General features: G+C 51.6%; 1 long non-coding RNA gene across 2 annotated transcripts; it reads right to left on the bottom strand.

Annotated features, from left to right (window-relative positions):
* Nucleotides 1–256: 256 nt before the first annotated feature.
* On the bottom strand, nt 257–27,073 carry LOC109251984 (uncharacterized). 2 transcript variants are annotated; one of them, XR_002073808.2, is made up of 3 exons: nt 26,978–27,073; nt 17,994–18,100; nt 257–1,215 (listed from the first exon to the last, which is right to left on the bottom strand). It is a non-coding gene; the product is annotated as an uncharacterized LOC109251984 (long non-coding RNA). The 2 variants fall into 2 exon arrangements; XR_002073807.2 differs by lacking the exon at nt 257–1,215 and having other exon boundaries at nt 16,748–18,100.
* Between the last annotated feature and the right edge of the window lie 50 nt (nt 27,074–27,123).

A 27,123-nucleotide genomic window follows, 5' to 3' on the forward strand; every position in this document is an offset into this window, starting at 1 on the left:
TTCTATACACCACAAGGAATCTTAAAATTCCCATTTTACAGATGAAAAAAGGGAGGTGGGAAACTAACATGCACTGAGCACCCGCTTTGTCCCAGGCACTTTGACACATAAAACCTGATTTTAAAGGATAAGGACTAGAGAGGCTGAGTGATTCACATAAGGCCACGCAGCAATCTAGTGGCAGAGCTAGAACTGGAATCCAGTTCCCGGTTTCCAAATCAGGGCTCTCTCCACTGAACCATCTGTTCCTGGTCAATAACTAAACCCATGTTTATTGCATGTCTATTGCATACCTACACTGAATGGCCGCTAAGGTGGCCAATGAGAGCACATTATATGCAGGCTTTTAGCAAAGTTACAGGGTCTTTGCTTTGCAGAAGGTCACTGTCTAGTGGGCAAGTACGGGCACCATCTCTGCATTGCCTTCCTCAATGTGAATGTCACCCTCTAGAGTTGGGCAACGTGGTAGCCCCGAGTAGATCTATAATGAATTTGCAAGTGCAGTGATAAAATATATACAAAATCCTATGCGAACAGAGAAGGCATGATTCATCCTACCAGGGAAGGAAATTCAGGAAAGCTGTCCAGAGGAGGTAGCATTTGGGCAGGACCTTGAAGGATATGTAAAAGAACAGAGAGCAAAAGGGAGTAATTTCTATATTCATCCCACACACATTTACTGAGTACATCCAGGTTGCCAGAAGAGATAAGTAATTCACAGCCCAGTAGTGGGGGACAGACAAATCACCAATCAATTGCCATCCAGTATAAGCACAACAGTGGAGATATGCTTATGGTACAAAAGTGAAGATAACTTCTTCTGGAATAAAGTAGAGGCGTTGAGGCAGGGCAGGGGCTGGGGCATCTGGGAAGGCTCCCGGAGACACAAGAACTGAAATTGTGGGAAGGGAAATAGAAAATTTGCAGGCTGATGATAAGAGAGTTGGGAGAGAGGGAAAGGTGTTCCCAGCAAAGGGAAGGGCATGGGCAAAGTTACTGAGTCTTGAAGGATCATCCTGGCTTCAGATACCCAAGGCAGATCTGAAAGGCTTCAGTGTAAAACGCTGGGGTGGTGGGCAGCCAGGCGGGAGGTAGGAATGACACACAGGCTTTTAGGCAGGACCTAGCAGGTTTCCAGATGAATGGGGTGTTGGTGTGCACTAGGATTTAGCAGGCTTAGCGACCTCCTTTCAAAGCCATGCCCCAGATTGAGAGCTGGAAGAGAAAAGTGTGAGCCATAAATCCCCAGCTCCTCCTGCTGTGCCCAGCGCTGCAGAGCGGGAGTCTCCACGGCTCTCCAGTCCCACCGCTGCGACCCCGGCTAATCCAGCCTCCTGGCCCATCTGACACACACTTCCACTTAACATTTTGTTAGCGACTCTATAAACGAGCTCTCCCTGACCTTCAATCCCTGGCTAATTGCTGGTTTCATGTACAAGACTAGCTTAATTTTACGTGATAATTACCTGAGAGTGGCAATACATATGGCATTGCATGTTCGAAATGTCAGGCCTGGAAAACTACCAAGTGGCCGTAGTCGGGGGCAAAAGGAGGAGGCAGCTGGGTGGCGGGGGACTGGGAGAGGCAGACAGGGAATGAGGCCACGAGGAGAGAGGGAAGATGCCTGGTGCAGACAGAGCTCTGGAGAACCGGGGCCCCGGCCTGCAACGGGGCCCAGAACCCCCTCCTTGCCCAGCGCACCCAGGGGCACAGGCCACAGGAGTACACACGCATTGCTAAGTCACACACACACGCAGTGGAGAACGGGCCAGATCAGAGGCGCCACTCATACGTGCTCAGTCACCCGTTCACAAAATGCTCCCAGAACACCTACCATGTGCCAGGCAGTGTGTGGGCACTTGTCTTGGTCTCAAACCCCCACTCCAATTGAGAAGGTTGGAAACATGTAAAGAGCACGTTTGGGTTATCACAATTACTTGGAGACATGCTCCCGGTACTAAATAAGCAAGCCAGGAATGCTAAAAGGCTTGCAATTCCCAGTAGAGTCCCATCCAATGAAGAATCGCCCACCCCAAACCCAGTAAGAAACCCCCACAGCAAAACCACAGCCACAGCCATGAAGAAGCCAAGTGGCTCCCACCTTCTTGGAGTTTACAGTCAGGGAAGCACGACCGTGGACCACGGCAAGGGGTTCCAGTGTGTGAGATCCGAGTCAGGAAAGAGGACCCCAGAGGGGCATTTAGCAGGTGAACTCATAAAGTCCAGGGTTCAGAAGAGACCTCCCTTAAAAGGTGCTGTCTATGCCCCCAGTGTGTTTCCAATTCATGCCTAGAAAAGTGCTTGCCACAAAGTCAGACGAATACCAAATGGTGTCTGTGTGTGTGTCTATATCACAGGCCATACACCTGGGTGCACGCACACTCTATAGACAGATGGCTTTGGTTCACTTTTTTCTCATCATCCCACGGTACGGGACGAAGCAGGTGGAGTCCAGGGCCCTGGGTGGTGGGACAGGGGAGTATAGGCTAAGAAGGAGAAAGGGTGCCCCTGGCCAGCTGGAGGGGCCCTTCCACAGGAGGTGCATGTCGTGCACACCCACTCACATGCTCACCCAGTCACATGCACGCGCGCGCACACACACACACACACAGGCCACGGGACAAAGTAAGACACACAATCCCCAGATGAAGGCGAGTTCTAAAAACCCCTTTAGCCTCTTCACCCGTAGAATTGTGGACTCCTGAGCTGTGTTGGAGTAAATTACTTGCTTAATGAGATTTCAATTAACAAAAACAAATCAAAATCACTTTGGTAATTAAGCTGCTGTGAACCTTGCCAGCAGCTCTCCCTCAGACCTCAGATTTTCATGGGGGAGGGGGCCAGGAATGTGGGTGTCCACTTGGCAATGCTGCTGAGGCCTAAGCGGGGCCAGGAGCTCCCGGCCTCGGGGACAGTTATCCCAGGAGCCACAGCTTCCTGGAGCCATTCTGCAGGCACCAAAAAATGTGGGCAGGAGAAAGGGGCAGCACATAGCAGCCAAACTTTGGTTCAAACTGTAGCTCTGCCATTTGGCTGTGTGCAAGGATACATAATTGACCTCTCTGAGCCTCAGTTTCCTTATCTGTGAAATGGGGATAATAATAGTGCCTGCATCTTTGGGTTGGGGGAGGATTAAGTGTAAAACAGAAGAGGGCTTGTCTCAAAGCAAAGGCTTTTAATCCACTTTCCCCTCTGTGGGGCCATGCCCCTCACAGGGCAATCTTTCCAACATTGAATCCCAAACCCCTTCAGGGCAGCCCTATTTCCTTGAGTTAGGTGAATAAGGAACTACCACAGAGGTCCCGTTAGAGGAGAGGTTTCTGCCAGGTTCTGCCCCACTCAGGCCCCTATCTCTTTCCATCAGAGCCAGTAGTTCAGATCTAGGAGCTAGAAAGGCTTTTCTTCTCAAGTGGCCTGGAAAATACTCCTTTCCTTGGGTTACAAAATCACCCACACTTCCCACATGAGAGACCTGGAGAGTTAGTGTAAGTATCTGTAGCCACATTACACAGATGAGAAAATTGGCTGCAGAATTTACCCAGTGGTTGAAAGAAGGAAGAACAATTCTCAATTCTCAATTTAGTCTTGTGAATTTCTAATAGTAAACTTTTAGTTTTAATGGTTGAGTCACTGTTTGCTACCTTCATTCAGAGGGACTGAAACAGAAATTTGAAATTAAAACATTATTATTCAAAATTCACAAAATTAAAGAAGTGGACGACAGATCTAAATAATTAAAGTTCTAAATGATTTCTTTGGTTTTTAAAGTTTGGAACACTGATGCTTTTAAAGTTGTTAGAGCAGGGGCACCTGGGTGGCTCAGTCGGTTAAGCATCTGACTTCAGCTCAGGTCATGATCTCACAGTTCCCAAGTTTGAGCTCCACATCGGACTGCGTGCTGCCAGCTGGGAGCCTTGGAGCCTACTTTGGATTCTGTGTCTCTGTCTCTCTCTGTCCCTCCCCTACTCACGCTCTGTCTCTCTCTCTCTCTCAAAAATAAATAAAACATTAAAAAAAATTAAAGTTGTTGGAGCAAAAACTGCATTAAGCTTTTTGGGAAAGGTATTCATGTTATGTGTATGGGTTTGATATATATAACATATTTTATTTATATATAAAATGTAAATATACACACACCACACAAACGTTGTTTTCTCTGCGGTGGTTGAAATTAACAATGGCTTTGTGTTATGTGTTCATTCATTTGTTCAACAAATGTGTTTTCATCCCACATATTATTTTTTAAATTTTTTTAATGTTTATTTTTGAGAGAGACAGAATACAAGTGGGGGAAAGGCAGAGAGAGAGGGAGACACAGAATCTGAAGCAGGCTCTGGGCTCTGAGCTGTCAGCACAGAGCCTGATGCGGGGCTCAAACTCACAAACCACGAGATCATGACCTGAGCCTAAGTTGGACGCTTAACTGACCAAGCCACCCAGGCACCCCCATCCCACATATTATTTAACTCACTAGCAGCTTTTTTAGTGCCCATGAAGTGCCACAGTGAACAAGCCAGATTCAAACCCTGCTTTTAGAGAACTTGTAGCTTGTTGATGAAGACGGACATTGGACATGATGCGGTAAAGTCAATGTTGCAGAAAAGGAAAGGCAGGGCCTTAGAAGCCTATTACAGGAAGGGTGATCTTGGACAGGGGATTGGGGGGATGTCTGCAGTAAATATTTGTTTTTTTGTAATTGGACTAAAAACAATTTATATATATTTTAATGAACCCAAGAGTCTCATAGCTAGTTGGTAACAGAAGTGAAAGTAAACCTAAAAGCTTTCTGGTTCCCAGGCAAGTGATTTTTTTTTTTTTTAATCCGACACCAATACCCTGGATAATTTGATCATCCCAATCTTGAGTGAAAAACATCCTAAAATGGACAAAAGAGATGCCTGACAGAGATGGCCCCACCATCTCTGTGTCTGTCAGACCAAGGAGGTGTCCCCATTCACACATCAGTGTCAGATAGAGGAGGTCAACATCCACACACCTTTGTCGGACAGAGGAGGAGTATGTGTGTGTCCGTTTGTCTGTGTGTCTGTGTGCATGCACCACACAGGACTTGAACTGATGGGTGTCTCACCCTCCACCATCTTTGAAGGAGGAGTCTAAACACTGGTCTCAGCAGCCTCACCCTCCCTGCCAGGCTGACCTCTAGCGTGCCCTTTCAACCCACACTGGGAGCCAGGCCCAGGGGAGAACCTCCCAACAGTCAGACTCTCCCACTCCCTGAGAAGTGTTAACCTTGCAGCCCTTACCCCTGCAGACCCCCCTGCCCTGGGGAGGGAGAGGGCGGGGTGCCATCCTCCAAGCACCCAGCTTGGGTGAGCACTGCCCCCGACATGGAGATGTCTCCAGAAGGGTAGTCCTCTCCCTGCCCAGACCTCACATATTGTATTTTGTGCTGACTTCAGGCAACCAAGAGAGGAGGACACAGAGTTAGTTGTACTTTCCAAGTAGCTGGAAACCCTTAATCAATGTTAATTGGATCTAATTAGCATATGTTAATTAATGATATTTACTACAAATTAAAGGTATGAGTGTTCCCAGAGGGTTTCCTGTTCATCCAATTAGTGCCAATTAGTTGCAATTAACACGTGTAAATGAGATTCCATTGAACCCAAAACAAACAGCATAGAATCTCTCAGATTCCCTCTTGCACCTTTCCAGCAGGCCTGGGAGCTGGGGGTGGAGGGTGAGAAGTGAGGATGGCAGTGGGGAGAAAGACCCACCTGCGGCAAGATGCTGACTCTGCGCACCAGGGAGGAGAGAAGGAAGAGCCAAGCAAGCTGCTGGACCAGCCCGGCTGCCCCGAGGGCAGCCTCCTGATGCCTTGACCATGCTCTTGACCATGCCTTGGGCATCTCTGTACCTGCCAGGAGCTTACCCAATGCATAGGCATATAGTAGGTGCTCAGTAAAAATTGGCGGAATGAAAGGTTGGTGCCTTTGCATCAAGGGCTAATATCTTTAGAAATAAAGTTGAAGGATGAATTGATTAGGAAAACATGCAGTGTCCTCTTCTCCATAAGGTCTCCCCAGGGGCTCTACCAAGGAGCAAGATAGTATTTGCCTTGGGGCCCCTGTGTGGCTCAGTTGGTTTCGGCTAAGGTCATGGTCTCATGGGTTCATGAGATTGAGCCCTGCATTGGGCTCTGTGCTAACAGTGCAGAGCCTGCTTGGGATTCTCTATCTCCCTCTCTCTCTGCCCCTTCCTCCCCACTCTTTCTCTCTCCCTCAAAATAAATAAAGATTTTTTTTTAAAGATAGTATTTGCCTCTGTAACATCTTTGAATATAATCTGCATAGATCTGCAAAGATATTATGCTACCACCAAGTGTTGCCATTTCCTCATTTTATTTCCTTTTTGCTTAACCACTATCTGAGGCCCAAACCTCTGGCACAGTGGTAACTGGAAATAAAAACAGCCAAAAAGGGCTCCCATGGACAATGAAATACTACCCCAAATTCTCTACTGCGCAGAACCATCTATGAGACTGTGATGTAAGATAAAGCTCCCAGTAAGTTGTTTATTGCTAACTCACTTTTGATATACCAAACCTTCCCTTAAAGTTGACCTTTATCATTTAAAAATATTTATTAGTCACTGTGTACCAGGGACAATCCGAGGGGCTGGGAATACAACAGTGAACAAATCATCTGTAAACCCCTGCCCCTGTGGAGCCCATATTCTACTGTGTATGTAATCCCTGCCACTTGGGATTTTGATGGATCCAGAGTCAGAAAGACGGGTTCATATCCCAGTTCTGCCTCTCACCAGCTGGGGTGAGGGGAGGGCCGGAGAGTTAATCTATGTGTGCCTCAGTTTATTTATCTGTATCATGGGTATAATAATACCTGTCTATTTTACAGTCATGTTATTGGATAATTAAGCTTCCTCTCTTGTCCCATCTTGGTGGGGTGAGGGCAGAATTTGGAATTAAGCCACAAGGAAGGTAAGAGAGGGAAGCAAAACTCAATCTGAGCCCACAAATCAAAGTCTGACTAAATTATCTCTACATCTGGAGCTCTGCATCCAGGCGGGCCACAAAAGTCCCTCCCACCTGTGCAGCACATCCTTACAAAGCTATTGCACAGCCAGCCTCTCACTCGGCACTCTGGACAGGGAGGAAACAGGCTCAGAGAGCCTCGGTCATATGCAGTTGCTGAGGCTGGAGCCCAGACTCTTGGCTCCTTTTGGCACAATGTCCTTTTTCCATGGCCTTTCTGAGTGATGAAAGGCACGAATGGGGTCCAGAAAGGGTCACTGCGGCTGGCCAGGGGCAGGGACTGACCCACCCCTGCTGGGACAAGACTCCAGGACTCCAGCAGGCCTCCCCTGGGACAGAGACCACAGTACCTGTAGCTTTTGTGTCCCTCCCTCACCATCTCGACTCTGCACTCCCATGGACTCTCAGGCAGGGTGTTTGATCATTTCAAATTGCTTCAGGGTCCCCTCTATAAAGCCAGAGAGTCTGCCTAGTCTCTAAAACCCTTTCAGACCTGCTGTTCTAGGATTCTGGATATCCTCTGAAGAATACAGGTCTCACCTCTGCAGTACAAGCCTCAACTTTCACAGCTGATGGACAACCAAAGCAAGCTGTGATATACCTCTTCCTTCAGGGAGCCCTCTCACCAGTAACAGCCTCGGTCCCCCAATCCCCAGGGCTTTGCCATCACTCTACTTCATCCTCCACCTCCACCCCAACTTTCTTCTGTAGGGTGATGAACCACCAGGCCTCGGAAAAAGTTCTCCCTCTCTCTGATCAAATCCAAAGTCTATTTGGAGGCCCGTGGGAGGAATGGAACTGATTTAGTTTAATTAAAAAAAAAAAAAAAAAAAAGAGCATGGGGAGCTTGGGTGTCTCGGTTGGTTGAGTGTCCAACTTCAGGTCAGGTCATGATCTCGTAGTTCATGAGTTCGAGCCCCGAGTCAGGCTCTGTGCTGATAGCTTAGAGCCTGGAACCTGCTTCAGATTCTGTGTCTCCCTCTCTTCCTGACTGCTTGCTCGCTGTCTCTCACTCTCTCTCTCTCTCTCCCTCCCTCTCAAAAATAAACATTTAAAAAAATTTTTTTAATTAAAAAAAAAAAAAAAGAGCTCAGCTGGGTTATCTTCCAGGAGCGATGTGTGATTGTGGAACAGAAGTCTGCACCAAAGCATCTTGGGGCTCAGTATTTCTTTCCTACCACTGTACCCCACCCCAGGGCCAGTAGGATATGTTGCGGGGGGGGGGGGTCTGGAAGCAAGTGGAAAAGACTTTTTTCTGATTGCTCTTCCCTCCAGCAAAAAATAAAAGCAGCACTATTGGATGCCCACCATGTGCCAGGCATAGAGCTAGGACTTCACTCACATTATTTCCACTTAGAGAGGAGGGCATTTGCTGAGTTCATCTCCAGGTGCCCTGGCATCTTGGGCTAGGTCTGGAGAGCTTTGGGACCAATAATCAGCCAAAGTTGGCCATGAAAGCAGAGCAGAAAGGTTGCAGTGAAAGGTGAGGGAGGTGGCTGTGTCCCCACAGCCAGTGTGTGCACGCGCACACAGGCGCAAAAGCACACATGTCCTTCCTCTCTCTTGGCCAGATGGACGCGGGCTTCACTAGTCGACAGAGGATATAGATCCAGGGGAAGAGGCTGCCACTAGAAGTTTGAACGTAAGAAGCCCGAGATGCAGTGAGGTGAATTTTTAGCTTTCAAGGACAAGAATGTTGCCTCTAGACCAGGAGTTCTGGGAGCCCTGGAAACTCTGGCATGAGGAAAAGGGACACAGGCAAAGTGTCTGCTTTTTATCCCACTAATGCCTCTTGAGAAATGATATCTCTCGAAAGCCAAAGTTCCTCCGATGAGGCTTAACATGGCCACTTTGGAAAAAAACCCTCTGCTCCAGGAATGTAACAACAGAAAATAATTAAGGTCTAATAAGGTCAGTGTTCCACCTTAACACCTTTTCAGTTCCAGTTAAAACCTCTACTAATTTGCCAAGAAAAACCAGCCTCACTGGGGTCTTATTATTTGAATCACGTCCTGTCTCTTAATTTAAACGAGAGACTCACATAAGGATTTTTTTTATTTTAAATTACAATGCCGACTTTCTTCCAGTTGATTACGGTATATGACTCTCTGTTGGAAGGCCATTATTTTTTGCTATGATTTACAAAGCATTTAAAGAGAAATCAATGTAATAAATATTGAAGTATTGTAATAGATAATTCCATATATTTAACCAGAGACACAGCGCAGCCCTGGTCTGGGCATCCGGGAGAGGAGCAGGGGAAAAAATGGAGAGGGAGAGTGACCTGGTATTAACACGGAGAGCGACATCTCCGCCTTTCTCCTGGATTCATTTGCTGGGATTCACCGAGTGCTCTTCTGTACACTGGATGTGGGACCATGGGAATTGTGGGGTGCCCAAGTGATGTCCTCTGGGTGCCGCACACTCTGGAGAAATTTCCCTGCAATGGAGAGGACGAAGTGGAGGCCGCCAGAGCCTGTGCAGGGAGCTCTGTGATGGGAAGGGGGTTTGGCAGAGGGAAGAGGCCTCTGGGGAAGGGAGCTGGGACAGACAAGTCAGGAAAGGCCTTCCCTAGCTTCTCCCCTTCCTCCGCTCCCCTCCTCAGCATTTCTTCCCTCTCCTTCCTCTTCCTCCTCCCTCTCTGAGCTGAGTGGTCTCTAGACCTCTGGCTGCAGCCAGTGTCTGCCAGCCTCTGAGCTGGCCAAGCTCAGCTCCATGCAAACAACCCGGCATTCACAGCCCAGGAAGCTCACCATGGGGGGAGAGCTGCGAAGGGGGAGATGGCGCCTCAGTCTCCACTGGTCCTCTCGTGCTCACCTCCTGGTACAGACCCTACAGCAAGGAGATGTCCACGCTCCAGGCTCTCTACACGTAAGGAGTCAGGTTTTGCAGCTTATTGCATCTCTCCGGGGCGCCAGGCTGGAGCACCGCATCCACAGTGCAGGCCAAGATGACTTCCCTGTCCGGGGCCTACTCTCCCCAGGGACAGGAGCTTTGGTGTCTCTTAAGGGCAAACTTTTTTTTTTAACGCCTATTTACTGAGAAAGAGAGAGACAGAGTGCGAGTAGGGGAGAGGCAGAGAGAGGGAGACACAGAATCCAAAGCAGGCTCCAGGCTCCACACTGGCAGCACAGAGCCTGACTCGAACTCACCAACTGTGAGATCATGACCTGAGCCAAAGTGGGACACTTAACCGACTGAGCCACCCAGACACCCCATTAAAGGCAAACTTTAAGCTGCTTTCCTACCTGCCTCCCTAATCTCAAAAAGTACCCAGGAGCAGTTCCTTTCCAGCTGCCCCCTGCCCCATGGGGAGCCCCCTGCTTCTTCCCATCCTCCAAGGTTGCATATGGCTCACAGGTCTGTTCCCAAAGGGCTCTGCCCCCAGGTTCCTGGCTTGATTCAGAAATTCACAGCCACCAGTGAGGAAAGCACACATGGGGCACCAGCCTCTGGGGTGGCTCCCATAACACACCTCGAGTGCAGACAATATGCTCTGTCTGCAAAGCCATTAGAGTGCCATGGAGGTCTTAATAAAGATTTTGCGGTGTATACACTGCAGGCTTGCGATGGAGCATGGGTAGTGCTCACACACACACGTACACACACAGTTAGCAGATCTCAGAGGAGGAAGATGTATTGTCCCTTGCCTTCCCACCCCAAGCCTGAACCCAAGGCCCGAGTCCCTAGCTCTGGACATTTTCCACCATAAATCCTAGGAGGGGACATGCAGAGGGAAAGGGAGCAGAGAGAGGAGATTTACAGCAAACTTGCTTCCTGACACCTCTTTGGCCCATCCCATAAAATAACAATATCACCAGATAAATCACACAGTGTCTCAGGGGACGTTACCCTTGTCCTTGTGAGGTCTTTGGTGGAAGTCAGTGGGTCATGGTCAGAGGATTCTACCCACCTGTGTTCTCCCTGACAATATCAGTCCTGTACAGGATTGGGGGGGGGGGTGTCTCAGATCTAACCCCTGGAGTTTGGTGGGGGGGGGGGGTGTTGAGAATGGGGTGGAGGTTGGAGAGCACTGGCCATCATCATCCAAGATAGAGCATGGCATGAACAAATCCCATCTCAAATTCCTAGCTGTGTGAATTTGGACAAGGTACTTAATGTCTCTGGGCCTTGGTTTATGTCTCTGTAAATGCAGGACATAGAATATCCCTCTGACAGGATATGTGTAAAGATTTACTGAGAACGATATATGTCAAAGTTCCTGGCATGTGCTCAGAATGTGGTTAACTACTGTAGTCACAAATGTCTTCCCTCACTTAGGATACAAAACGCCATGGCAGTGTTTCCAGCAGAACAGATCGAATGTCGGCCCTCTCCAGAGAGACATCAGGCTGCCCCCATTCCTTTTTGGCTGTTGTTTCCACGTTAGCCCATGACGTTAGAAAGGCAGGGCTCCCCGTTAACTCACAATGTGACTGTAAGCAAGCTCCTTCTCCTCTCTAGGCCTCAGTTTCCCATCTGTAAAGCGAAGGGATAGGAAACACTTGGTCTTTAAGGCCCTGTCCATCATAACATCATAAAACCCAACAATTAGGACCAATTCCCCAAGAGGAGCAGGCAGGATAGAGGCCACAGGCCGTGAGCCAGCTAAGGTGGGCATGGGCATGAGGACCAGGAAGAAGCAGTCACCATCCTGGGAAGGAAATGAAGGGTCCCACCTGGCTGGTCTTCACAGCCCTGACCGTCACAAGCAAGAGACCGTGGATACAGCTACCAGGGCACTAATCTGTGGCCTCCTGGGGCTTGCCCTTCAGCCAAAGGGAGGGCTATGCTCCCAGAGGTGGAGCTGGGGGGTGGGGCCCCATCCAGCCTCATCCTGCACACCTGGGGAGACCTGGGCTTCTGGCAGCAGGTGCAGCCCCCTAACCCCCCACCCTCCTCCTTCCATGGATCCTCCTCCTTTCCTTTCCTTCCTCTCTCTTCTTCCTATGTCCCCTCTTTCCCTCTCTCACTGTTGCTTCTTAGTTTCATTTTTCCTTCTTTTTCTCCCCCCACTTCATTTCTTCTGTTCTCATCCTCCTCCTGGTCCTCCTGCCGGCTCCTTCCCTCCTTCATTTTCTTCCTTCTGGGTATGTTCCTACAGCCGAGGTGGCCCTATCCTGAGGGCATGAGTATGTGGGGGGCTGGGGGCCAGGGAGCTGGGAGGGGGCACGCTCTGGCCTGACCACCACCCCCCAGGGTCTCTCCAGACACAGGAGGATCAGGAGTTCACCCGCAGGGCAGCTGTCAGCGGCTCAGGAGACGGATGAGTGAAAGTGTAGGGGGTAGGGAGGCGAAGGTGCTGGGGAGGGAGCCGTCTTCAAATAAAAATGAAAGGAACATGCTGGATGAAATAATGGGGCTGTTTAATAATAAGCCCTGCCCAAGGCACCTCTGCCCCGGGACCCAGCCCTCCTGCCCCTGTCCCCGTCCCTGAAGTTCCCCTTAGCACAGAGGCCAATCAGTGTCCCTGATCCTTTGGGTAGGCCAGAGAGTAGGAGACCCCACACACACAAGTCGCCAGACCCCTGCCCCCTCCCACCCTTTCCCATCTTCCACAGAGGGGCAGCTGGGATTGGGACCCCTGGCAACCTGTTCTCAGAGTGATATCTGGGCAGATTAGCACCCCAAAGCTGGCAGGCCTATTAGGAGGCCTTTGTGGGGGAGGGTGCTGGGGGAAGAGAAGGGGATTTTCCATTCTCCAAGCAACTGGATTACACAGTCAGGGGATCAGGAAAGAACTTGCTGCTTAAGCTGCCTCTTCACAGCCCAGCCTTTGCCCTGGCTCTCCGCCTCCCGCTCTCAGCAGGGATCTGAGCCAGCCTAGCCTTGCCTGCTTTTGACAGGTCTTTTTCGTGACCTGAGTCAGCCTTGAGGGCAAAACCAAGTCTCATCTCATCTCCCCCCCCTACACCCCCCAGAGCTGTGACACCACAGAGGGACTCAAAAGAGGTCAGCTAGCTTGCCACCACCTCCACCAAAGCTCACCTTCCATAAAGACCTCAGGTCTGGAGATGGCTCCAGAGGGTGTGGCTCAGAGAGGTGAGGTAAATTGCTCTGGGTCACACAGCAAATAACGGGCAACCAAGATGGTTTCCTGACTCTGGCAGGATTTATGGGAGCACATTCTCTGTGAACTGAGCCAGGACTATGCCAGGGACCAGAGGAGCCCTAGACTCTGATGTTCTCTCTTATTAGAAAAGACGTTTGCTCATGAACTTTCCTGAGTCCCACCATGAGCTTTAGAGAGAAGGGAGCCCTGTTCCCATTTGGTCACGAGGACCAGACCAAACCAGGTGGTGGAGGGGAGAGGAGGGGGGAAGGAGATTAGGTGCAAAGAACCCAAAGTCTTAAGGTCTAGTCCCGGCCTTACCACTAACTTGCTGTGTGACCTTAGGCAAACCACCTCCCCTCTCTGAGCTTCAGTTTGTCTTCTCTGCCAAATGGAGATCACATCTCTTTCAAGATTGTTTTGAAGGTACTGGAAGAGCATTGGGCTTAGCACCTGGTATAACCTAGCTGCTCCAAATAATGGTGGAAGCAGAATTTTATTTCCTTTGCCCAGAGCTGTGTGGGGGAGTGGTCCCCCAAACAAGAGGCTCGACTGCACATTCAAGCAACTGGTTCTTCCCACCGGGAGGGCAAATCCATCATGTTCAGCAAACTATCGCCCACCCCTTGTAAGGTTATTGGGGGGTCATGCCCCCACACCCTGTGTCCACTTTCTAGAAAGAGACCCAAAGCTCCCTACCCTAGCTCCATGTGGCACTTAGAGGCCTTTTGCTGACAAAGGGTCATCTCTGACCTTCCTAATGGCCTATGTTCTTTCCAGCCAGAAAATTCTATGATCCTGTGACCCCTAAAAGCCCTGTCCTGCTAATGGTTTTATGATCTTTCCTAGGCATCCTCTCTGTGCCCTCCCTAACCCCCAATCCCCTTTCAGTAGGTCCTAGTCAAAATAAACAACATTTATGACCAGAGCAGGATTCAAGGTCTGCATTGCAAACAAATGTGGAGTCCTTTGAAGGCGCCTGGGGAATCCATCACATCCTGGGGTGTGATGCTCCCCAGGCCCAAGGGGAGATGGGCCCTGGGAAGGGGCACAGGCGTGGGAAGCTGGGCTCTGGCCCTAGATTTAGAATCTGAGGATCTTGTGCTGTGTCTGGGGCTCCCTCCTTAGCACCAGGCCTGCCCTCCGTGCAAGGGAAGTGAGGGAAGAGGAGGAAGGGGAGCACGGCCCAAGGTGTCTGCTGTGATCAGCCACCTTTTCCGCCCTACGTGCAGGCCTCTCTGGGGGCCAAGACCCAACCCGGCATGTCATCGGTGGGGGAAAGGGGACAAAATGAAAGAGAGGGGAAAAAATAAAGAGGGAAATGGAGAAATCGTTAGCAAGCATGGAGGAGAGGCTTCGAGCTGAACCCACAGAGGCCTCAGGCCCCAACATGAGCTGCAGGGCCCATGTGGATAGTGAGGCAACAGTAGCCACACTGGAATGTCCCTAAAGAAAACTAGTCCAAATGCCTTCAAGAGAAAACCCAGCCTAGCCTTCTTCGTGAGCCAGCCAGCAGAGCTGAAGAGAGAGAGGGGGAGAGTGGGAGAGAGAGAGAGAGAGAGAGAGAACGAGCCAGTTCTGAGTTTCTCTGGGAGGGGCCCAAACATCAACTTTGGGGAGTGCCAGCACTGAGGGAGAAGTGGAGGCCCCCCATCTGGAATGAACCCTCCCCCTCCCCCATCCCCAAGTGAAAGGCAGAACCCCTGCCCCTACTCTCCTTAGCATCCCCACCTTGAGAAAGTGGCAGCCCACTTGTCCTGGCTGTGCTTTCCACCTGCCATGTGGGTGAGGCGCCCCAGCTGGGCTCAGCCTCCTTTGACAGGTACGGCTGCGAGCAGATTTGTTTTCAAGGGGGGACTGGCTCTGCCTGGGGAACGGTTGTTGGAGAATATTAAGGTAGGATTCCCAAAGGCCCAAGTCTGAGCGCAGCTTTCTAGGACACGCAGCTCAAGGCTTTCTTCAGCCACCTCACCAGCCTCCAGAACTGGGGCACGGGCCGAGGGGCTGCTATTCTCTGACTCAGGGCTGGGGGAGGGAGAAAACATTCCCCCCGGGGGGCCTGTGCCTTGTCATTTACCCTGCTAAAAATACGGTGCTGCTGGACAGGTTGGGTGGGGAGCTAGACATGAAGTATGTGCAGGTAGCAAGGTATCTATCACAGTTATCATGCACCCACTTATAGCATCTGCGTATATGGCGTATAATTAATGTTTGATGAGTGAGAGAGTCTGAGAGATGGAAGATTGGAACAAAGATGGAGGGAAACAAAGAGACAACTGGAAACACGGGCATGAGTTTTTATAGGATAAATACAGTTTGTTCAAAAATGATCCTCTTCCGGAACTGAAAGATGAATGACTTTAATGGCTTTGCATGATCTCAAGCAAGTGAATTAGAATTTTCAGCAGAGTACCCTGGTGCCCAGCATGGTGCTTTATATATAAAAGTTCCCTCTATAGTGCAGAGTTTGGGGGCGAGACAGGTCTTAGAGAGTATCTAGGCCAGTGGGTCTCAACATTGGTTGAATATAGAATCACCTGGGGTGCTTTTAAAAAAATAAGATGCTGGGCACCCACCTCCAGAGATTCTGATCTAATTGGTCTGAGATGGAACCCAGGTGTCTGTATTTTTTTTTAAAAAAGCTCCCCAGATGATTCTATTGTGTACCTGGGGCTGAAAGCCACTGGTCTGGGCCAACACTTCACTTTCCAGAGGCAGAAGATGAGGCCCAGAGAGCAGGTTACCTAAGCTCACACAGATAACTGGCAGCAGAAACAGGCCCCCAGAGGCCACTCAGGTGTCCTGACATTAAATGAGTGAATAAAAGATTGATCCCCTTTTGGAGGCATCTCTGTCTGCAGAGACAAACTACCCGACCCTCTTCTCCTATCCCCCACGGTTTCATACTATTTTCCTCAGAGGCCAGGCACGCTGGCATCTTGACCCTGTTCCTCTGGCCTTCCATTCTGAAGGCCTCAGGGCTCATACAGGGCAAACGACCAATTCAAATAGCGTCCACCCTGTCTGGAACCTCCAAGAATAACAGGGCAGCTGTTACACCATGGTTGTATGGGGTGTCCTCAGTGTATACCCCAGAGCAGGGGCGTGTGTGTGTACAAATGCGCACAGGTGCACAGAGGCACGCTTATGTAGTCTTCTCCTGCGTGTGGGCACTCATTCTTCTCGGTTCATGAGAATCTGCATTGATAATGCTTACCTGTGTACATATCAATGCCCACATATGGGATGGTCTACGTGTTCATATCAGCATCTGTCTATGCAGCAGCATGGGAGAACACACGTGTGAATGTACCAAAGATTCTAAAACGCTGGTATATGTGTGCATTATCGTGTACAAGTGCATACAGCTGGATCTACACTTATAGGATCGACATTGACACTTACCCGTGGAGGTCCGTATATGACAGTATGTGCGTGGCTGGCTGGCCACGTGAATATGTGTTCCTGGCAGTCTGTGTGTGCAGAGAAGAGGTTTCTGCCGCTCCCATCACATTTCTTCTAAGTAATCATTAGGAAATATATGTGTTGGAAAACTCTATCTTTCATGGTTAAATATATCTCGGCATACATAAATGAAACATGATATTGTGCCAGCTGAGATGCTACACATTAACATTGTTTATCACTGATAGAATTAAATAACCCATGCAAGGCCCTGGTAGCATTTCTTACGATTTTATTTAACACTGTTTTGGCCAAGCAGCATTTGGCAAATGCCAACCTATACACTGTAGATTACCGCAGCCAATGCGTAATTTGTAGGAGATCTATCATATACAACACACAAGAAGTACAACAGAGGAGCGTCCTCTAACGTTCTGACTCTCCCTACCTTTCTTTGAGTTCAACTTCCTCTCCTTTCCCCAAACCTGATTAAGACCCATCCCTTCACACTTCCCTAGGAGGTCTCTGCATTTGCAATAAGGACAGATAACATGGAGGGTGAGGATTTGGGGTAGGGGAAGAGATAACATTCTAAGACCAGGTCTTTGGAATGTTTCTGCTCCTCCCTGGGTTTGTCAGAGGCTGACAGCCCCAAGCCCCAGTATGTGTTAAAACAGGGAGACCAAAGGAAGCATTTTTATAGGTTTTGCAGACCCTCGGGTTGACTGGCAAAGTTATTCATCCAGAATGAGTAAAAAGAGCACAGAACTTATCAAATTAGTAGTAAATCCTTCATTAAAAGATTCACAGAAATGGCTCCCTGCTGCTTTTTTAAGGGGAAGCTGTATCGTCCCTTGAGCCCAAATGAGAACAACCTCGCCCGTAGTTACAGGCCTGCCCAGCTCACCTCTCAGAATGTGTGCCGACCCATGGCCTAGGCTGTTGGCTAAATTATGAATGGCCTGGGAGGAAAGAAAATTCAAGAGCTGGGAAGGCTGGGGGTCTTCATCTGCAAGTCCAAACTGGAACGTGAACGAGAAAATGGCAGAACCACAAATGAGGCTCATACAAGCCAGAAATGCACGGTACCAGCCAGTAGGCAGCGAAAAGAGATTACATTTACTCCCCGAAGATTACGAATAAATGGAACTTCTAGGTCTTTCCACAACTTGCAAAGGACTTCTTAATCTTCCAGCAACCAGGGCCAAGGTCCCACATGGAACCCAAAAACCCTGCTCTGTTGTATCTGTTTACCATCCCTGGGCTTCATTTTAGCATGGCAGTACTAAGACTGAGCCAAGGAACTCCCTCCACCTGTCTTCCTGTGTTCTAAGTTTCTCTAACTTCTCCCCTACTGAGATCCCCAAGGCCTCTGAGATAAACAGAGCCCAATGTAGTTTGAACAGCAATTCACCCAGCCCCATTCCCCAAATCCTCTGCCACCCCCAATGAAGCAGTCATCAGAACTATCTTTCCAGATAGCCCCCGGCCCCTCTCCACCAAGCAGGGATATCAGCCAACCTCTTTGGGGGACAGCTGAAGGCCAGCACCAAAAAAGTATCGTATCGTCTTCACACCGCTGAAGTCAGGAAGTGGGCTCTCCGGAGGCTGGTGCCGTGGGCTGTCTCCTGAGTAAATACAGAAAAAGAAAAGTTTCCTAACATTTGAATTTAGAAGTAGGAATGGTGAAAAGCACCCATCAACATATCCGCCTCTCTGCAACACACACACACACACACACACACACACACACACACACACTCTCTCTCTCTCTCTCTCTCTCTCTCTCTCTCATACACATGCCCTGTCCATGCAGACAAATCATGAATCATCTCCGTGGCTGAACATTTTAGCGTTCAACAATATTCTTGGAGGCCCGAGGTTTTCAGGCAAATCCCAGGTCTGTGCACAAGGACACTGCATAAATCCCTCCCCTTATGAAAGGCCAGTCTGAGCAGATGGGGACCAGTCTTAAGTAAACTGTGGAGCCCTCCCTCCGTCCACCTCAGGAGGAACGGCAGGGGGGCTGGCCCTACCAGCCCAGAGAGTGAGAGTGGCAGGAGCTGCTCATTCTGGGATTCTGGGACTAACGTTAGCATCCCCAACTTATCTCTCTGAGGGAGGCATCCGTTAGACCACACAATCCTCCCTCCCCTCTCACAAGGGGAAATCAGATCGTGGAAGTCAGATTGGAGAAGGCCGCTGCAGACCAAGCGGTGGCCAGAGTTGAGAAAGCAAACATGAGCATTGGCGAGAGAGCGGGGGTGGGGGTGGGGGGGGTAGGAGGAGGTAAGAGGCAAAAGGGGCCCCTCATACCCAATCGCTCTCCATGCTGAGTGTGGGGAAGTAACCTCACAGCAACTCGACTTTCTGAGAACCTGCTTCATTAATATATATTAAACAAGAGATTTTCTTTTTTTTTTTTTTTAAGAAAAAGGAAAGGCCAAATAATTAAACACTCAGTGGAGGTAGAGGATTCCTCCGCTCTGTTCTCTGTCGGCCCCCACCCCACCCCCCCACCCTCCAGCCTAGGCCAAATATGTGCACTGCTCTGTCTACCTCCCCAGCCCTACCCATCTCCCCAGGTGTGTCAAGAAGACATGAGGCAGGTGGATGGAGAGAGAGACAGACTCGGGCACCCCAGGTGCTCACCAGGAAATGCATGGACTGTGAAATTACACCAGGGCTGGACAACTTACCACCACACTGGAACCCTTCGGATACTGAAATAATTAACTTGCTAATCAGCTACACCTTGCTCTTCCCTTTCTTCCTGGAAAAAACCATCGCAGATCGCCTTCACATCAGGTTCCTATGTCAGTCACTTGGAGACAAATGATGCTTTAGAAGAAATATACTCTCTGCCTCCACGTGGACTGACATGCGTCATATGAAGTCAGGCCTCCTCTTCTTCCCCACCCCTTCCGACCAGGCCTGGGGGGCACACAGAGACAGAATGTTTCTGGAGGTGCCGGGTTTTTTTCTGTCCATGCCACAGAGCTTTTCCATCTCTGCTAAGCTTTCTCGCTTTCAGCCCTCTTTAGCCTGCTTGCTGGCGCTAAACAGCCAAGATCCATGTGGAGAAAAGAGGATTGATTAGAATCGTATAATAATCCCTGGCATTCGTCCAGCTTTAGCGTTTACAAAATGTTTTCACACATTATCTCATTCGGTCGATGCTGGAAGGAACCTTAGCAATCACTTAGCCCAATACATATGGGGAAACTGAGGCCCAGAAAGGCTAAATGCCTTCCCCAAAGGCCACAGCTCAGGACAGTGTGGCTGGGTCCCCCATGTTCATTGTCTAGAGATCCAAAGCCGCCTCTCATCCCCCTTGCAAAGAGGAAAAGAGCATGATCTCCTTTCTGTGCCACAGTGGTTATAGACCAAGAAATTAAAAAAAAAAAAAAAAATTGGAAAAGTAGGACCTGAGAATGAATAAAAGCAACTCTTGTAAAAAATGGTTTGGGGGGTTGGAAGTAGGGAGACTAGTCCAAGTCCTGAATGGCACATGTACATTAACACACCTCCCTATCTCTCTTTGTCCCCTCACCTCCCCCTTCTCTCTGGTTCAAAAATACGAACATGAACGTTATGCAGTTTGGGATCTAAGGCTTAATTCGAGCCACAGGTCCCAGGTGGGGGGAGCTGCAGGGAGTGGGGCACTTTTCTTGGATTGAAACCTGGCATCCCCACCCTCTGGATTCGCAGCATGATGGGCTCATGTGTGCATATGTCTGTCCACCCAAGACATTGGATTTAGCGGTGAAAAACAGGCATCTTGATCCTTTCACAGATCAGATGATTTGCAAATTAATAGCTCTTTCCCCCTAAGGCTCTGAGGAGGTGGAAAAAAGATTTCTGATGAACAGGGGGAAGAAAAAGGTGGAAAAATATAAAACGGGGAAAGGAAGCACAATGACAGTGGATTCTGGAGGAAGACACTGCCTCGCGAACGGCACATGTGCGTTTGGATGTGGGTCTCTGCTTTTCCACAGGGCCACCTTGCTCCCGTGGCCCCAGCCTGTCGGAAGGGAAGCAGCTCCTTTGTGTGTTCATTTATTTCTAAGCCCAACTCTTTTCCCTCTAAAACTCCTTCTTCTCCCTGTTGAGCTGACCATGCTTCTGGATTTATGAAGAGAGATGTTTTAGCAGAAATCCCCCAGAGTGTCCCATCAGCCCTAAATCCCAGGCCCGCTCACCCCCCCAAGACCCCATGACACACAGCATGCCAACACGGCTTCCTCTTGCCTATGCATTAGCCATCCATTGTGGCAACCTGACATCTCTCACACATAAAACCGTAAGAGAGAAATAAAATATCTGTCTCTTGGCGAAAATAAAGCTTTGCCTCCCTCCTGATGTATAGGATATAAAATAAAGCCGCGGCTCCAATAGTGGCTTTTCCTTATGCCGGAGTTGCCTTAGCACACACGGAGACAATGAAGACGGATGGTTTGGGACGAGGCCCAGCCTCCTGGGGCCGCCTTCACCCTTTTTTATTAGCGTGTCTCCCCCCCACACCCCACCCCCGCCTTTTTCTTTCTTCCTTCACTTTCTTTTCTTCCTGATTTGGATTTGCCTTTTATATGCCCTTCTCTTTCTTTCCTCTGGAACTTTATTCCTCTTGTTCACTTTCTTTCTAAAGCATGACAGAGACAGGGAGAGAAGAGCCAAGTTTCTCACCTCCTCAGACATGCCCACCATCTCTCCCACCTCCCCCTTCCCAGACCCCCAGCTCTCTCAGGACTGCCAGCCCCTATGACGAATTCTGCTGTTACTGCTTGGGGATTTGCTTTGGTCAAATGTACAAATGTTCCCAAGGGACAATTAAGAATGTGTTTAGTGGGGGAGGGGGAAGTGAATTTTTTTTTTCCTGGGGAGCTGTCCTTCCCTGCTCCTTCTTCTCCCTAGGCTAAGCAGGTTATGGATCTCAGCAATTAATTATTTATTTAGCCCCTGAGGAGGGCTGCCACCTCAATGGGGTGAGAGTTGACATTCACCTCCCAAACCCAAGCCTCAAAGCTGCATCACCAAACAGACTATGGGCCCCGGGCCCCTTCTGCCCAACTCCACTATCAAGGGGTTGATCTAAGTCCAATACTCTCTTCACTGCCTCCTCCCCCAGCCCTGAGAACTGAGGGTGTTATAGGAGAAATTAAAAGGGGCCCCTCCCCATGCTCACACACTGATGGAACTGTTCCCCTCACAGTCACTGAGACATGGTCATCTGCCTGCCTTCCCACACACTTGATGCTCTCTCCCATGGTGCACGGTGTCTACCTTTTTTTTCTACTCTGTCCCCAGAGGCCTCATTCTTGCCAGGTGCACTGCTCTCCCCTGGGCTTCTGTGTCTCTCCACCTGTGTCTGAATGAGTTTGGTTCTAGAAGCTTCTTCCTATCCTTGCCCTGACCTCAACTCTCCTGCCGGTCTCCCTCCATCTACCCAAGGCTGCTTCCCAGCCCATTCAAAACTTCCACCTGCTCTACTAAGAGCTGCAGGACACAACCCAGGCTCTGGGGAAGACAAAGTCATGACAGAGAGAATGCAGGGCCTGGGCTTCTGGGGGAACAGTGGGGCAGGGGGAGCCTTGGTGTTGCCTAAAGGTAGGAAATGTCCGGCAGAGGTGTAAGTGGGTGGCTTTCAGCCTGAGATTGATGAAGGGCTTCAGCGCATATGTGGACGATTCCTGGCCATCCCTAATAGGAGGAGATTTTCATTAATGCAAACATGGAGAGACTGGTGAGGCAGCAACATCTATTGAACTCTGCCCCCACGGGGGGAGGATTTCGAGCTGCCAAGTCCAGAGAGAATTCAATCCCAGTCCCAAAAGTAGTTAGCTTTGGGGGTCCCCCCTCTTTGATATCTCTCCAGATGTTGGCACTGACCACCACCATTAGGTAAGGGGAGAGAGTCAATTAGTGAGAGGATTAATTACTCTGAGGCGCGAGCCCCGTTTGTCTTCCTTACCGGGTGTGAGTGTGTGTTCAGACACAGGAACACGGGCACGCACCCAAATACACATTGTTGTCACGCCGCTTAGACGTTTTATTTATTTGTTGGATTCCTGCCCAGAGCCGCTCACACGCTTTTCCACGGGCGCTGAGTCGCCCACCAAACACTCTGCCTCCTTTTCTCCCGCCTACGAGCACGACTGTCACACACCCTCGCACCCTCGAGTCCTGCCAGATGTCCCCCCCAGCACCTGCGGGTGCTCGGCTGCGCACCTCTCCCTGCCCGCCGCTTTTTTTATGTCGCCTGGGTGTGGGTGTCTTTTTGGGTCTCTTCTCTTTTCCTCTGCTCCTCCCAGCATTGCCCCCAGCGCCCCTTCCCTCCTTTTATCCCTGCATGCGTTTCCGCATTGCTTTTCTTTTCCCTAGTTTTCTGTCCTTATTCCCTCTCTCTGTCCCTCTCCACTCACTTCTGTCCCTCTCTCTCTCCCCTCCGTGACTATCAACGACCGGTCTTTGCTCCGCGGCGCTGCCTTCCATCTGAGATCGCCACGCTTGACCTTGCCCGCCCCACCCCCCAGCCGCGGCCCAGGGTACCCCCCCTCCCCAGCCCTCGTGGGAAGCCAGCCTTGTTTACCCAGCCAGAGCGCTCACACCGTGAAGCCCCGGCCGGATGCTGCCCTTTCCCGGCCCCGCGGTCCCCCACCCTCTCCCATCCCCAACTTGGAAGCCACCGCTGGGGCAAAGTGCACAGCAATCCAAGGTGACAAGCCCCAACCCCAAATTTCTCACCTTCAGCAGTGCCCTGGCTCAGGGATCTCGGGCAAACCCCCTAACTTGGCTCTCTTTCCTGGGGAAAAAGAAGCTAAAACCAATCCCCCTCCTACTATGCGGTTCAGGGGAGATAGTGATATAAACTGTAAAGTGGTGCACACACGTAGATCATCACCAGGAGTGAGTGATGGAGTGAGATTAGGACAACCTGAGTCAGGAGCAAAGGGAAAGGAGAGAGCTGGAGAAGTAGGATCAGATCCAAGGGCCCTGGGCCAAAGTTTCCCGTGCCCATCCGCGACGTCCTACCGGGTCTGTGCGCAGTTTGTGCGGCCTCCCGGACCACTCGAGACGACCCGCTCGCTCTCTCCTCTCTCTGCCTGCACCGGCGAGGCTGGTTGCGCCCCACTCCTACCGCCCCGCAAAGTTAACCGCCTAGAGTCCGCTCCGCCCCAAGCGCCTCCTTTGACGGCCTCGCCGCCCTTTTCTGGGGCTGGTGGGCTGCACAGTGAGTGAGTGGGCGAGGAGGGAAGCGGCCAGGGGCGGGCGCGGCTCTCGATCTACAGCAGCTGACCGTGCGGGGCAGGCTTGGGTTCTTGGGCCGCGCAAGCCACTCGAGAACGTCAGGGAGCCAGGCGATCTAGGGCTTGGAACCACGGAGGTCGCGGGAGGAAAGCGGACTGCAAGAGAGGACGCCTTCAACCCTCTCAAACTGCAGGGCGGCTGGGGAGGGCTAGCAGAACCCCCTCCAACCCCAGCTCCCCAGCGGGGTCCGGCCTCTCGGACTGATCCTCAAGGCGCTTCTCAGAAGGGAGACTGGAACTGTGAAAGGCGCTTCCTGGCCCCTCTGGGGCCTTTTCCAAGAAAGCCTGGGGATGAAGTGGAGAGGATTATTCCGCTGCCACCGAGCGAAAACTCCGCCTCGAAACTGACTCTCACAGCACCCGCGCAGAGTTTACAGGCCCTGGGGCGGTGTGCGTGGTTGTGGTTCTGTGCGACTTGGAGGTCCTGGCGTAGGAAAGCGCTGTGTACTTCAGGAAGCTGGCAGGAAGTGTGGCGGTGAGAGTAAGGAGGGGAGGTTGGCGCTCTTCACGGAGCAGCCATTGGTTTAAATACAGAGCTGGGCTGCGAACCTTCAGAAGCGGCTAATTTGGAAAGCTGGGTCCGTTTTCTGTCCATGTCTATACGACTAAATACGTTTTAAAATAAAAGCTCAATGGAAACGAGAAAAAAAAACCGCATTAATACAGAGTGCTGTCGCCACGGAGGCATTAAATCGGGACTAGAATCAGGAGCCAAGAGGCGCGCCTAGAGTTGCGCTGCCGGACTCTGTGGTAGCCGCCAGGGCTGGTTCCCGCAGACCTGTTTAGTGAACCATCTGGACACAGGGACAAACAGAGCCTGATGCCCCAGAGCCTGCATCCTGTCCTCGTCCTCTCAACTCCCCTACCGCGTTGGTCCCCAGCAGGGAGGGGCCCTCTTCCCCCGGCCTATGCCGATGTCCCTAGATCCCTGCACCCCTAAACGGGTGGAGCAACCCCCTGCTGTCCACTCGAAGGGAGACAGCGGGCCTTGGGTTCAGGAAGGGCCGGCAGCCGGGTCCAGCTGTCTCCCCGTAGGTCCCTGTCGACCGCCCTCCACCCCCGCGGCCCCTCTGCTTTGCATGAGAAGGAGCCCAGCTGGGACGGGGGCGGGGGTTGAGCCACTCGGGACTCCGAGGCTTTAGATTCCAGAAAGGGGCGGTTTGGTCGAGGGCGCTGCGGCGAGAACCAGGACAGCTGGGGGGGGGGGGGGGGAGAGCGTGGGGATGGCTCGACTGGACCAGCTCCTCCCCGCGGGCCCCATCCAACCCAGCGGGCTGGGGAGGCACCTCGGGCTCCAAGGGGAGGAGATGGGGACCCCTGAGCCAAGCAGCTCCTAGCGCCTCCGCACGTGCTGGAGCACTGGGTGCGAATCGGCTTGTCCCGCTGGGTCTGCCCCAGGAGCACGAAAACCCAGTCGGATCTCGCGAAGCTGGGCTGCCCGGTTAGAGAACTGCTCTCCCTTCTTACCCCTCCCCTGAGCCGGGCCCTGAGAGAGGCCCACAGGGGGGGTCTTGATTAGAGAGAGATAACCAGCCCCAACACCGCCTTCCCTGCATCCGGGAGCCCCAGCCCAGGTGTGTGTGGAGGGGCTGTCGAGAAGCTGTTAGAGGCCCGGCAACCAGAGGTCAGGATGCGCGGAGCGCCAAAAAGGCGCACACCGCCTCGGCTTTGGCTCCTGATGAAAAGGTGAAGCAGGAGGCAAGGTGGAGGCTGACGGCGGCCTCGAGATTGCAGGGTGGTGTGGGCAGAAGCTCGAAGGCAGAGAAGGGGCGTGGGCGGAGCCCTAAAACTCCACTCCCACAGAGCGCAAACCAAATTCGCTGTAGCGGCTACCCGGTTCGTCCGAAGAGGGTATTCGGTTTGCTGAGAGCTGGATCCCAGGCCCGCTCAGGTTCGTTGTAATTGCGTTTCAGCGCGCATTTCCCCCAACTTAGTCCCCGGCCGTTGTGTGGAATCTCTGAGTCCCACACCACTAGTGGGATCGAAAGGCCAATTCCAAAATGCCAGCTAGACCTGGCTGGCTGCCGTCCTTATTTTCTTCCACGGTAGGGCTGAATGCGTCTTCTTAGCACCCCCCCCCCCAGCAAAACAAAACAAAACAAAACAAAAACAAAAACAAAAAACGAGGAGCAAAAACAGGACTGCCCAGCCCTGACACCTTCAGACCTCAGGGGAAATCCCGGTTTGGCACAGAAGTAGTGCTGTCGGAAAGGAATTTGGAATTTGACTGATCTCGGCCAGGGAAATAGAGTGACTCTTGGAGGCTGAGGTTCCCAGGACCCGCACCTGAACCCCACATTTGGAATAACCGGCCCTGGGGCAGTGGTCCCGAGGGTCATATTCGGAATTCGGGAAGGAAGGGCTCCCTGAAGAGTGAACTACAGGGGGTGTGGTCTGCGGTGGTCTCGGGAAGCTGTGGCAAGCCCAGAGCCTGGAACGCGGGAGGAGGGGAGCCGGGCCCACTCTGCCCTCACGCTGCACACCCGAATCCATTGCAGCCTCTCAGTGCAGCTCCAGACGGAGCTTCCCGCTGCCATACCACCACCCACCAGCCGCCACTGATGCCCTGCGGTTTCCCGCCTAGTCGTTTGTTTTTTGTATGTAAAAGGTGTCTCCGGATCACAGTTTTCTCACAACTTCTCGCCTGGGTTGCAACTCCTCACCCGAGGCGCTTCCCCACCCACTCCTTTCCCCCTCCCGGGCGCCGCGCCTCCGGTCTCCCCCGCCCCCACCAGGAAACCGCCGGAATCAACTTTCCAAGACCGCGCTGCGGGCAACAGACACCCAGATCTCCGGGAGACCAAGACCCGTGGACTCTGGATGCACTGGGGGAAGAGGCACTGGAGGGACCGGAGGAGAAGATTCTGCTGCCAAACGCCCTCCCTCCCCCACTCCCCCAAAGACGCGCGCTGTGCCCGGGACAAACTTCTAGGCCAAGAAAGCGAGAAGGGGGGGGGGGGGGGGGAGAGGAGAGAGAGAGAGAGAGAGAGAGAGAGAGAGAGAGAGAGAAAAGCCCAACACCCGCTGAACTGCAAAGTCAAACAGTGCACCAGGGCCGCCGGGGCTCCCGGACCCAGCTGCACCCCAACCTTCAACAAGGCTCAACCTTAGATTAATCCCACCTTCCAATTGTAGTCTACCCTCCGCCTGCTCCTACTCCCGCGCTCTCAGTCCTTCCCATCGAAACCGAGGCCTTACCGGAGCAGGAGGGGCTCGGGCACCTCGCTGCCCGCCGCCCGCACCGCGCCCGGCCGCGGATGCGGCCGCCACTGATCCTCTAAACGCGGTCTCCCGGCACTCTCCCCGGCCGGGGGATGCAGAATGGTTTACAGAGGGACCGCGAG

This window comes from Panthera pardus, unplaced genomic scaffold (assembly GCF_024362965.1).
Source record: "Panthera pardus isolate Hobbes unplaced genomic scaffold, ASM2436296v1 HiC_scaffold_3, whole genome shotgun sequence".
Classification (NCBI taxonomy): Eukaryota; Metazoa; Chordata; class Mammalia; order Carnivora; family Felidae; genus Panthera; species Panthera pardus.